This window comes from Podarcis muralis, chromosome 3, assembly GCF_964188315.1.
Source record: "Podarcis muralis chromosome 3, rPodMur119.hap1.1, whole genome shotgun sequence".
NCBI classification, from domain to species: Eukaryota; Metazoa; Chordata; class Lepidosauria; order Squamata; family Lacertidae; genus Podarcis; species Podarcis muralis.
In genome coordinates this window covers 120,148,767-120,163,229 of record NC_135657.1, presented here as the reverse complement: position 1 = coordinate 120,163,229, position 14,463 = coordinate 120,148,767, and positions in this window count along the sequence as shown.

Genomic DNA, 14,463 nt, shown 5'->3' with positions numbered 1-14,463 from the left:
GGAGATTTCAAAAACCATTGCCACCACAGCCTACCATAGTCTTGAACTGTTTTTACAGAAAACAGCAAACAAGCCTCCAAGTTTCCTTGAGAGTTTTATTATAAAGTCATTTTGTAGTACTGATGAGCCTTTTGGATGTAGGAACCAGCCTGAGAAGAGGGATTCTCTAGAATGCAATTTCTAGGAGCAAGCGAATTTTTAACACACCAAACTCTCTGCCTTGCAGGAGGACAATTTCTCTCTCTTTTGCAGTGTCTTGCTTTATAGAAGAACAATCAGCCTTATAATCTCTAGAAAGAAATCATTTTAAAGAAAGATTGAGAGCAAGCTTTTGAACTTGTCTAGTTACTCTCAAAGCTCCAGGTCTCAGAAAGAGAAGATGGGATCTATATCAGTTCAGTAAAGAAGACTTAATAGTTTATTTGAAAGAAAAGAGGTGCCAAGGGACTGGACTGGAGTAAATGCAATCCATGCCACAAGACTAGGACTGAGATGATGTCAAGGACTAGCAGATTTGCAGTAAAATTTGCTTTTGACAGTAGGCAAGGTCTTGGAGTCATTAGTAAGGGATGAGATCACAAAACATCTGGAAAAATATGAGCTGATATAAAGTAGCAAGCAAGCTTTCTGGAAAGAAAACTCTTGTTTGACAAATCTGATGGAAATTTCTGAGGACATAAAAAAAAATCAACAAAAGAATGACATGTTGAGAGTAATCTCCTTGGGTTTCACAAATGTATTCAGCAATCTAGAAGACAGTTAACCGATACATGCTATTGCATATACGTGCCTGGAAAGCACAGAGGAAAGACACCTCCTTTGAATGAATCAGGGGCATATACTGTGATTAATCGCAGGCTGAAGAGTACTAGGTAATGGGTCACATAGAAAGGAGATTATTTAGCCCCACTAGTGTTTGGCAATGCTTTTCATATTGGATGCATTGACACTACCCATAACAGTCTAAAACGATTTTACAGAATAAATAATTTTGAAATTGAACACAATATTCAAGATTTTAAATATGAATTGGATTATTTATTTGGATATTCGCTAAACCCAAGTGAAAAGCCTTCACTTTTTGCACATACTCCCAGTTAGCACTTCAAGTACAATCCCCCCCCCCCCCAGCAATAAGGGGGAAAGAGAACATTCTGGAGCAAGAGGAAGCTTCACATGCTGTATCAGAAAACAGATTTTCTGCCCAATCAGAAAACAGAAATATTCTATATTTCTAAGGAAGCCAGTAAGTGCTTAAAGTAAGCATTCCTGCTATTGAGACTGTAGCGAGACTTACTTCAGAGTAAGTCCCATTTCTTTCATCTTTCAGTCATGACCGGACTTCATTTTCAAATGTGGAGAAGGAAATGGGAAGCTGGCTCTGGGGTTGAGATTGCCAGAGCAAAACCAAGGCAGTACTGAATGCAACTATGTTGTTACAATATAGAGACACATTGATAATCATCTCTCAACATTTTTAGAGAGCAGAGCACTGCATCAGGAAAGTGAAGCCATGAAACAGTCCTTCTTTAATGCCTGATAGCAACTACTTGGTTGCCACGTAGTGAACTTTGTGGGTGAGTTCAGTGGATCATATTTTCACTGGGCAGGAAGACTCAAGGATGCCTTGGAATTCAAAGCAGCTTACCTTTCGTAGCTGTCAACCTTCCCTTTTTTTGCAGGAAATTCCCTTATTCCAGCGCCGTTTCCTGCTGCTATCCCGGATTGTTAGATATCCCGTAGACTGTCCCCGGGACAGGTGAGGCTGCTGATCCCTTATTTTCAAATCTGAAAGTTGACAGGTATATTACCTTTTGAGTGTAGGTATTGCACTGGAGAGTCAGTCAGTTTTGAGGCAGGCCACTAAGGAACTTGGACAAACATAAAAGTGATAAAAACATATACAAGAAAGGTAACTTCTCCACAGCAACCAGAGTACAGTTCAAAGCAAAGTTAATTAAGAACTGCTGGTTTCAATGGGAGTGTCAAATCTTACCTGGGAATATGTTACATTGAAGCCAATAGGATTTACTTCTGAGTAAATATTGCCCTGTAAAGCACATACTGAAATAAATGACGCTTAAAAGTACTCAGCTTTGGCTGAACTGTGCCCACTGTTTTTATTGTTATGTCACTTTTACAATGGCTAGATTTTATTTTCTTCAGGGAAAATTTCTCCCTAGCTAAGAATTGGGGTGGAATCTACACACATGTTTAAAACGTTGTGAAAATGCTTTTTTAAAAATCATTTAAAAAAATTCATTGAATTTGCGAACGTGAGCTATATCACAGTTGCCATCTAGTGTCACAATTGCATGTTACAGTTTACAACACATTCAAAATGTTTTATTTGCAGCTGTATAGCTGAGTCCCAGTTTTCAGACCTTCAGACTATTGATTTTTTTCCAGGAAAAGTTATAAAATGTTTCATACAGGGCAGTTTATATAATGAAAGTGCTAGCTGCAGCGTTTCCAGATGTGCAGTCAGCAGGGGTGCCAATAAAGTGTTGCAAAGGGCCCAGTGTGCCACCAGGGGCCCAGACTGAGCATGCTGTAGATGCTGCAGAATAGAAGTTAGGAAGCAAAATGTGCAGGCACCAGCACAAGCAATTGCTATGTGAGATGCGAGCCTGCTTCCATCCCTCACTGAAACTGGAGCTAGAGAGCAAATTTAGAGTTCTACAAGTCCAAGGTGAAGAGACTTCCTGGTTCACTTTGAAGCCGTTTCTGGGACTTCCCTGGTGCATGAGTCATTCTAAAGAATTCTCTCTATGGAGGGCTGCCAAGTTCATTTTAAAGCTCCCTACCCCCACAATCTTCCCTGGTAGAAATAGGATGGTTCCCCAGAGAAATCCTGAGTCAGGTGTAACTGTGCCCGGGCAGTAGTATTTACATCTAACACCAAAAGGTAACAGCAAAATCAATCCTCTTTCAAACTTTGGTTTAATTTCCTGCACTAACTGTTACCATTTTATGAGTATGTAATATTAAAACAAATTAATGCAAATACAGTCCATCACCTGCTGAGAGTCTGAGGGTCCTTCTCCTGCCTCTTCCCACCAGGCCTAGGGCGGGGCCTGAAAGACTACAAAAGGACAGCTGCTGCCCAGCAGAGCGTTCTGTTTGCATTCTTTTAAACTGCTTTTGAATTGTGTTTTTAACACGTATTTTAATGTTGTAAACTGCCCTGGGACCTTACGGTGAAGGGTGGGTAAATAACAAAAACAACAACACAACATATCTATTAGGAGCTATTCACACTAAAACACTGATGAATTTCAAACAAGATTGACTCTATACCCCAAATTGAGAAATTAAGCCATACCACACGGCATAAGTTTTTGAATTCATGTACTGATCACACCTACACATCAGTTGCCCCCCCCCCAAAAAAAACCCCACCAATGGTTCGATTGCACATTAATCTCCAAGAGGGGGGGAGGTAACCTTTCCTTTGTTTCCTTGGTTTTAAATGGAGCTAAGCTGGAACATCTTAGTTTCCTTTTGCATATTTAATATGTTTCCTGACAGCATTAGTTTTAAAAACATGCTTTGTAACAGAAATTGACTTGGTAGGCACTTCCACATGTCAGCTTTCCTAACAATCATACCAACAGAGGTGCCTCATTGAAGTGGTACCTGTGATCACCGGGGCTTGGAGCTTCTGCCACAAGGCATCTTTCTCTACTAGTACAGACCCTGTGAGCAAATCTGGACTGGCAGCATCAGCACATGGATTTCTACAGACATCTTGGGCTGTCAGGCACCAGCATCCCTGTCACCTGCAGAAGCACCTCAATGGCTGAAGAAAGCAGTTTTGATTTCAGGAGGCCCAACAATAATTTCTATGAAACAAAAGCAGCAAAATCTAAAGCTGGAAAAAATGTACCTTCTAAATCCTGAGAACAGCCCATTCTTCACAATTTCGCACTTTCAGCTTAAGAACTCTAGATATTTAGTCAATGTGCCTGTTTTCACAGCTGTTTTTGTTTTCCCTAATGTACTAGAATTAAAATCTTGATTGGTGTTATAGTCTCTCTCCCTTTTAAGAATTCAGAAAAGACTTTCACTCTTTAATTAGGACAATGCATTTCATCATTTTCTTGATGGAAAAACACATGGCACCCACTTCCTGGATGTTCAAGATGGGAGGGGAGCAGCGCTATTTCAACTGCAGTATACACTTCTGCCCAGTCTTCTGGTGGGAGAAATTCCCACCAACTCCCTTGCATATGAAAAGAAGGCGACCAGGTTTCATCAATGGTGTCTCTCTTTATAACACCTTTTGCAACCCTTTGAAGCTCAGGTAGTCGCTCTGAAATCCAAATATTGTTGAACCATGCCTCAAGGAGTAGCTCAGCCTGGGATTTCCAAAAATACTCTATCAGCAATAGTTTTCCTCTTTCCAATGTACAGTGGTACCTTGGTTTACGAACTTAATCTGCTCCAGAAGTCCTCTCTTAAACCAAAGCGCACTTAAACCAAGGCTTTCCCATAGAAAGTAATAGAAAACAGATTAAACCATTCCAGACGATGAAAAGCAACCCCTAAAACAGCGATTTCACATGAATTTTACTATCTAACGAGGCCACTGATCCATAAAATGAAAGCAATAATCAATGTACTGTACTATAAAATAAATAAAAGTATTGTAGATGATAAAAATTAAAATTAAAATTTTTTCTTACTAATGATGGTCATTGTTTGGATGGGGGGCTTTTCTGCAGTCACACTGTCAATCAATCAATCAATCAATCAGTAGTTGAACTGAGGTCCACACAGATTCCGTGCACTCCCCTCCCCACGCTGCTGTGGGAAATGCTCCCTAGAGCTTGTAGGCGAGATGCTGATTCTTCCACTCTAAGTCGCTCACTACCATCCGGATTTCCAGGAGCTGACAGCTCCTTAGTCTCCCAAAGTAGAAAATGGCTTTTTCAGAGCATCAGAGTTAATCCCCCATTCATTCTTATCTCCGGAGTGAATTCAGTAGCCAAGACTGATGTCTTGGCTATCATCAATCAATCATCATGTAATGATCTCCATCAGCAACCTGCCAACAGAAGATGTTCTGTCCACCATGTTCCTCCTCCAGAAGCTCCAATAATCAAACTTTTTTTCCAAAACATATTTTCGCTCCTATATTGCCTATATTGGGGCAAGTTATCTTATTATAGTGCATTCAAAACTGTGAGCTTCATCCACACATGAGTGCTTTCAATTTTATGCCTCCAAAATCTATCTCAAAAGTAGTGGGTGATGGAATATAATCACACTGTTCTGAAAAATTGAGTTCCATTGCAGCCATGTATGCAGGTCTTTGTTTAGCTGTACTCCTCAGCCTGGGCCAGCAGGGCCAATAGTCAGATACAGGGGGAGCTGTAGTTCAGCAACACCTGTCAGGCACAAGGTTGGGAGCTGCAGATCTAGTCCAACACTGTTGCTAGCATCATCTAGCCAAACGACTGGAAGCTCGGAAGGAGAGTATGATGTTGTTTTGCCCTCCTGCTCCCTACAATTTGTTATTCAAATGTACTCGCTCTTGAGCTGGTTTTATGATAGGCATTGAAGGAGAAATCATCATGCTTCATTCACTCACAATTTCCTGGGACTGCAATTCATTTGAAATTCTCCCATGTTTTCCCAGTGTTTCCATCCACCTTCTTAACAACAGTAAACCCTCTCTTTTTTAAACATTTGATGGGTTGTATCGGGCAGTCATGCTTAAATAAGCACTTAGCATTAAACAAATGTACATAAGGATAATTTGGAAATCCACCCTCCCAAATGGCTGCTCAGGTGAATGAGAGCATATGCACTGCAATAATAATAATAATAATAATAATAATAATAATAATAATAATAATAATTTATTTATACCCCACCCTCCCCAGCCAAGACCAGGCTCAGGGCGGCTAGCAACCAATAATAAAAACAAGTTGATGTAGCCATGCCATACCTAGTGGATGTGGATGGAACACAGCAAGGCAAATGTCCATTAAAAGTGCAACGTCCCCAACAGTATGTAAAGCCAATGCCAATTCCACTTCTAGCTTGTAGCAGAAGAGCAATGATTTATTAACAGTGGGGATTGCTTGTTTGGAAGCAGCTTTGGTCCACAGAGCTGCATGTGGGTGCCCTTCTCAAGACTGGGAATCAAACGGTGGGGTGTTATACAACTGAACTGAACTAAATTTGGCTAGTAGCTGTTTATAGACCTATTCTTCATGAACTTGCCTAACCCTTACAGCCCTGACCTTTTCTTCACTTTTTCCTCCAGTTATAATGGTGGGAAGAGAATCCTGCTGAGACGTAGATGCTCACTGCTGGGATTAGCGCCCTGTACTCATGGAATGGGGTGGCTGTTGTCAACACCCATAATTTGTTTGGTTATTTGCAGACTGTGTGGATCAGAAAGCCAGGCGATACTTAGAATGAAGATGATATAAAAGGCAAAGTGAATGATTGAAACAAGATGGGAAGCATGGCATCACATTTAAGCACAATTGTAAGATTAGAAACAACAGCAAACAGAAACCTGTTTTGCCAGAATCATTTTTTCAACAAACATGTAGCATGGCATTTGGAACATGCTGTGTTGAGGAGATTGAAGATTGATTATGGTTTCATATCTAGCATTCCTGAGTAAACTGAGAACTACAGACACCACTGACTGCTTAGGGTGGGGGATGTCTGGCTATTTTTCATTCAAGTCCTGGACAAAAGGACTCTGCCTTAGAGAGACATGAACAGCCCTATAGGAAGCTCCACAGTATCGTTTTCAAGGCTTGTGGGAGCTGTGGAAATCCTGAGCTGGTCTCACGGGGGAATTCCAAGCCTTGAGAGTCAGGAGCATGAGCAGTTTGTCAGCTGGTTCTCAAGAATCCCTCCCTGGGAGGCCAGTCAGTGTCCCTTTTGTGTCACCCCTCCTCCATCCATGTGACTGCACAGTGCCAGGGATGCAGGTATAGTTGGAGGGAAACACAATCCGAAGATCGCTATCACAGGCAATATTGCCATAATGGTGGAACTTCAGCTCCTGTTTCTGATACCTGACACCTTCAAGAAATGATTTTACTACATTGGAAGACAACAAGAAAAAACTTTTAGCAGGGCTTGAGTTTGAAAAGAATTCATATTCTGCAAATAATTTGATGTTATACTATACTACACTGAAATGTTTAAATGTTTCTTTGGCTGTCCTTGAAATGTCCCACCACATTAGCCATCCTCTCCTGTCACACACTCTGAGAACCACTAAGTTATAGGGATGGAAAACCAAAATTCTAGTAATACTTGGTAGGCAATGAGGCTCGCAGAACTCGGTGGAAGAACTCACTTCTGCATAAATGAATTTACAACTTGGCATTTTGTATTCTTTTTGCTTTCCCAAAATGCCCAGAATCATTATGCACAACAGAATCCTTGCGCAAGCTTTGGATAAATAGAGCTCTGCTGTAGAATACTCTTAAGGATTAGTGCAGAATTGTGCCATTTCCTGAAATTCTGGGTCTTTGTTTTAAACTCCAGTAAATCTGTGTCGCCTATTTTTCTTGAACTTCATGAAAACAAAGCCCCTGAGCTCTTGGCTGATATACAGCAGATGATTCAGCTCCCACCATTGATAGTATTTTTACCTGAACAAAGCCTGCTTCAGAAGGGTGAATGTGGAACAGCTGCTTCTGCCTACATGAGCTTCATACTTTCAGTTGCCTCACTGGGCAGACCTGTGCATCTGACCCCAACATCTGGCTCCCTATATTCTCAGCAGCTCAGCCCATATTCTCTACTGCTCAGCTTGCAATTTCATTTAAATCATTCCTTAAAAATGCTTCCCAAGAGCCCCAGCTTAAATGGGGTAGTGGTGATTTCTTATAGGAAAATCCCTCCTTTACTGCGCCTAACATGGCATTTGCCTGCCAAACGGCTCTTTCTCCCAGGCTGTCATGAAACGTGCCCTTTCCTTTGTGCCAAGAAAACTTCCGTGGTGGGGCCTGATCCACAATGCAGCAAAGCGACATGGAGGATGTGTTCAAGACACTATGATACCCTGCTCCCAAAAGCTGCTTTCCAAAATACCTACACTTATAGCTCTGAACAATAATGATGCAATTCCCTATTTATAGTCCATGGTGGGTGAGTGTAGCCCAGTTGGGTCAAAGTCCAGGGCTTCACTTGGAATACCAGAGTTCTCAGATCCAAGCTCACCTCCGTTCCCCTCAGGATGCCATGGAGACACCTGCATGTGCGGGGGATGGGCGGATGACTTGCTTTACCCTTTGAACTGCCTGATGACCCCCCTCCCCCTGGATACATTTCATTCCAATTATTCATTTTTATCTAAAAGCATCAACGCTTCAAAAATCTCTAATCAGTGTTTTACAATCTAAAAAGTAGAATTTCTCCAGGTGGTGTGATATTATGGTAACCTGGTCGTAAGTTGTGCAGGGCTTCATAGGTTAACAACTCGACCTTGAACATGGCTTAGGACCCGGCTGGCAGGCAGTACAGTTCCCTCGGCACAGGTGTCATATGTGTGTGTCCATGCGCTCCATTCTGCAACCTGGCTGAGCCATAGCTTCTACTCCCAAAGGAAACCCCACATAGAACACATTACAATAGTCCATTTGCGAGGTTACCAACATGTGAATCAGAGTGGCCAAGCTATCCCTGCCCAGGAAAGGGCATAGTTAGCACACCAATCTTTGCTGGTAGCAGGCACTCCTCCCCATAGAGGCCATGTGAGCCTCCAGTGACAAAGATGCATCTAGGAGCAGCCCAAACGATGTGCCTTCAGAGGGAGCGCAGCTTGACTTGGGAGCCCCGTTGTAGCAGGATTCAGTGGTAGGCAGAACTCACATTCCATTCCCACGATGTTTCCCATACGGTTATTTTCCACACTGCCACCCTCTGGACCACTCAGGGGCATAGCGGGGGAGGGGGGCTGCCAGGGTGCTGGCCCCGGGGGCATTCTTCTGGGGGGTGCTGCTCACCATTACTAAAGATGCCAACTTTCACTCATAACATATAGGATGTTGTTCCCTATGGTACCTGTAATATTCTCCTCAGATTTGTGGCCAACACCAGTAATTGGGTTAAACTGCAGACACTTTTTTCAAAACTCAATATTCAAAAGATCTGTAGAATCAAATCTTGTTTGATTCCAGATTTTGTCAGGTCTTGGCGTGTGTGAACATGTCTGCTTAAGAACTGAAGATCTGCAGGGAAGTGGGTGCTAAAATACATCTTGGATTATTTAAAGACTTCACAATCAGGGAATGTTGATATTACTTGTAGCATGTTTCACACATTAGAAAAATGAAGGTTGGGGATATTCAAGTTATAGGCTATTTTCATTGATCTACTAGTAAAATATCTGGTAATCATTAACTCCAACACCCAATGCAGGATCCCCCTGCCAACCCCCATCCATACCACAAAACACCCCCCCCCCAAAAAAAAATACTCCTGGCAACCAGCTGCACTTCGATTCTTCTGCATTACTGAATGAGCTTCCAACTTCTAAAGGAGTAGATAAAGGTAAAGGACCCCTGGACAGTTAAGTCCAGTCAAAGGCGACTATGAGGTGTGGCACTTATCTTGCTTTCAGGCCCAGAAGCAGGTGTTTGCCCACAGACAGCTTTCCGGATCATGTGGCCATCATGACTGAACCGCTTCTGGTGCAACGGAACACCGTGATAGAAGCCAGAGCATACGGAAATGCCGTTTACCTTCCGCTTGCTGCAGCAGTACCTATTGACCTACTTGTACTGGCACGCTTTCAAACTGCTAGGTTGGCAGGAGCTGGGACAGAACAACGGGCGCTGACCCCGTCGTGGGGATTCAAACCACCGACCTTCTGATCAGCAAGCCCAAGAGGCTCAGCGATTTAAACCACAGCGCCACCTGCTACTCTCTAAAGGAGTAGACAAAGGCAACAGATTTGTTGTGGCTTCAACTTTCATGAAGCAGACCTTATTTAATCAGATCCAAAATAAAAGACAATGTTATAATACAACCGGCAGCTGATGGAAAGAGTTTAACAGAACAACCCTAGACAGCTCAAGCCAGTGAGCCATGTTGTATGCTCCAGAACTCACTTTTGCCTTCCAATGCCAATGTAACCAGGGGAAAATTCTTTTCCTATCAATAATTCAATAAATAACCAGTAATGTTGTTCATGAAGCATTTCCAAGAGAGACCTTGCTTGAACCTCTGCCAACTTCACCCTCACCATACATCCAGTCTTCAGCCATAAGACCTTCTGAGTTCCATCCTGCTAAAGCACAGTTCTGCTTCTGATGCTAATAACTCAATGCTCCCATAGTAAAGAAAAGCCCACAGACAAAAGTGCTGTCCTCAGCGTCAGGCAACCCTATTGCGCTCTTAAATTAGGTTGGCGGGAGTGAGGTTCAAATATGTTTGAGCCTAGCATTTCTCCCTTTCAAAATAAAAGTTTCACTAAGCAAGAATGCAATCCAGCCCATTAAGCACCACGGGGAAGATCTCTGAATCTCTGATCTCAAGAAATCTCTGATCTCAAGAAAAGGCTAGGTGCACATAAAAAAAAGGTAAAGGTAATGGACCCTTGACAGTTAAGCCCAGTCGCGAAGGACTCTGGGGTTGCAGTGCTCATATTGCTTTACTGGCCAAGGGAGACAACGTTTGTCCGCAGAAAGGTTTATATAGCTATAAATCTTCAAAACAGGCTTATGTTCAAATGATATCATCCCTCAGGCAAAAAATATTATTGATGCTTGGACTCTAAAGGAACAAATCTACCTCTTGAATTGGATTGATCAGAGATCAATTTGCTGTTTGCGTGTTGTGCAGGGAAGTAAGCAACCTTATTTTGCACCAATAATCAGCAAATATCAGTGTTCTTGCACACAAACTGGAGTCATAGCACCACCTGTTGACAAATACAAAATGTTCCCTTAAGATGTAGCACCCATGTCAAAAGGGTTTGTGCTCCCTACCAACTGCAGAGTCCAAGCTTGTTATTCGTTTTTCTACATAAATGAGTACTAGCCATTCCCACATGGGCTCATCCAGACCTCCTCTCATCCCAGGCCTAGAAAGTGGTTTTCCCCTTGCCCTGCTCCTTTCCCAGGGAAAACCAGCTCTTCAGTGCTGAGCAACCTGCAATCACACTTTGCTCCAATCCAGTGCTAAAGAGCAGTTTTCCTCAGGGGAAAGCAGTGGAACAAGAGGAAGGTGTGGGTAAAATGTACATTAGCTTCTCTACCCACTTTGCCTTTGGTCCTGCTCCCCAGCTGTGTCTGAACATTTCCTCAAGGAAGACCAACGCACCAGGGCCATCATGGATCTGCACCTCAGAAAGTCAAGCAGCTTCTCTTAGGTGTGATTCAGGGTGTGTCCCCATTGGTGCCTCAGAGTGCAGTTCAGTCCGCATCTCCCCCACCCAACTCATGTAGAGTGGCTTTATTTTATTGGTATTGTTTCTGTGTTTTTCAAAATGTAGTGTTTCTTGTCAGCCACCTGGGAAGGATTTGTATCCTGAAAGTTGGGAGGTAAATAATTGTAATAAATACAGGCAACTCCTCATTTACACAGGGTTATGTTCTGAACCCACACGCGTGTCAGTGAAATTGCGTAAAATCAGGAGTTGCCTTTACAGTGGTACCTTGGTTGTTGAATGGCTTGTCGAACAAATCGGCTCCCAAACACCGCAAACCCAGAAGTCTGTTTTTCAGTTTGCGAATGTTTTTTGGAAGCCAAACGTCCAACACAGCTTCCGCGGCTTCTGACTGAGTGCAGGAAGCTCCTGCAGCCAATCGGAAGCCGCACCTTTGTTTTTGAACTGTTCCGGGAGATTAAGTTTGACAACCAAGATCCCACTGCATTTCCTTTCAGGACAAAGCTCTGCAGCCCATCCAGCTTGCAGGAGCCAGAGGGGCAGTGGGGCTTGCACAGCTGACTGATGGAACGTGTCCAGAGGAGGGCAACCAAAATGGTCAAAGGCCTGGAAATGATGCCTTATGAGGAACGGCTAAGGGAGCTGGGCATGTTTAGCCTGGAGAAGAGGAGGTTAAGGGGTGATATGATAGCCATGTTCAAATATATAAAAGGATGTCACATAGAGGAGGGAGAAAGGCTGTTTTCTGCTGCTCCAGAGAAGCGGACACGGAGCAATGGATCCAAACTACGAGAAAGAAGATTCCACCTAAACATTAGGAAGAACTTCCTGACAGTAAGAGCTGTTCGACAGTGGAATTTGCTGCCAAGGAGTGTGGTGGAGTCTCCTTCTTTGGAGGTCTTTAAGCAGAGGCTTGACAACCATATGTCAGGAGTGCTCTGATGGTGTTTCCTGCTTGGCAGGGGGTTGGACTCGATGGCCCTTGTGGTCTCTTCCAACTCTATGATTCTATGATTCTATGATTCCTTGTGCATCAACTGAGCTGGTCAGAAGGGGAGCCAGGGGGTGGGACTTGCTTTTCCACAAGCCAGGAGAGCAGTCTCAACAAGCCTTTGGCTCTTGAGGAGACCCTCCTCAGAACCCAAAGAGGATGTCCCCCTCTGGCTCTGGAGAGGGCCTCCTTGTGAGCCGGAGGTGCAGTGGGGCTTTGCTGAGGCCCTTCAGGACTCTCCCCCCTCTTCCAGGTTTCTGGAGCCACATGTATGCACAGTTACACATGAATTGAACATGCCTCTGAATATTACCTCCATTATCAGAGGCCATGAATCCCAGCTGCCATGGGGTGTTAAGGGAGGGGCAGTACCTCTGGTGGGGGGACACGTCCTGCTCCTTCTGGGGTAGTTTGTTCACCTTTGGTCCCCATCCTGCACTCAGCTCTCCCCTGTGGCTCCTAGAAGCTGCCAGCATGGGACAGCAGCCACACCCCAAGGAATAGCTTCAACTAGCAGTCTAAACCAGGCGAGGGCAGCTGGTGGGTCTCAAACCTTGGGTGAGTTGGGAATTTTCCTTGCATGCGGAGACAGGCTGTGGTGGATGGAGCAGAGGAGACCAAGAGTGTCTGTTGGTGGTAGGCACAACCTGTAAAGAGAACTGCAAATGTGCCCAGTGTAACCATAGCAGAGACAAATACAAAGGCTTTAAAAAATATCTAGACAAGACAACTGCAGGAGTAGGTGAACTTATTTCCCCTCGTCTAGCTCTAAATTACATAAAAGCTACTTAAATCTGACCCAGCATTTTGAGAGTAAAATGTCAGAATAAACATTTGATTTTGGGCAAGAGATGTGGGACATAATATAATGATGGAGGATTGGGAGAGGCTATGGAAGAAAGGGTTCACTGCATGTACGATGTTAAAGGAAGATATTATGAAGATGATGTATAGATGGTACTTGACCCCTGTAAAATTAGCAAAGATAACCTCTGTTGGAAATGTAAAGAAAAAGAAGGTACTTTTTTCCATATGTGGTGGACTTGTCCCAAGGTGAAAGTCTTCTGGGAGAAGATTTATAATGAACTGATATTTTTTTTTGAAATATACATTTATTAAGAAACCAGAGGCCTTTCTTCTTGGAATAACAGGTTTGGAATTGCCCAAGAAAGATGTTAAATTATTTTTGTATGCCACAACAGCCGCCCAAATATTACTTGCTAAAAATTGGAAAACACAAGAACTACCAACAGTGGAAGATTGGCAGATGAAGATGGTGGACTTTTCGGAGCTAGCTGACCTGACGGGAAGAATCCGCAACCAGAAAGAAGAGGAGTTTCAAGAGGACTGGAGGAAATTTAAGGACTATTTGAATAAATATTGTAATATTAAAAAATAGAAATTACTTGAAAGAAACAAATAGGCCAAGGATTAAACTAAGTTATAATTAAATAAATGGGATTTAGAATATTAAGAAAAGTGAATAAGATGGGCTATAATTGGAAATTGTTTTAGTTTAATAATGATATTGGAAAGCTGTTACTTTCAACTACAAGGAAACTCAGAAAGGAAGGACTGGAGGAAGTCAACCAAGATGTTTAAAAGGTTGGATTTGTAAAGAATTAAGTTTGTTGTTATTGTTTATCTGTTTATTGTTCCTTTTTTCTTCTTTCATAGAATCATAGAATCATAGAGTTGGAACAGACCACAAGGGCCATCGAGTCCAACCCCCTGCCAAGCAGGAAACACCATCAGAGCACTCCTGACATATGGTTGTCAAGCCTCTGCTTAAAGACCTCCAAAGACGGAGACTCCACCACACTCCTTGGCAGCAAATTCTACTGTCGAACAGCTCTTACTGTCAGGAAGTTCTTCCTAATGTTTAGGTGGAATCTTCTTTCTTGTATTGTGGATCCATTGCTCCGTGTCCGATTCTCTGGAGCAGCAGAAAACAACCTTTCTCCCTCCTCTATGTGACATCCTTTTATATATTTGAACATGGCTATCATATCACCCCTTAACCTCCTCTTCTCCAGGTTAAACATGCCCAGCTCCCTTAGCCGTTCCTCATAAGGCATCGTTTCCAGGCCTTTGA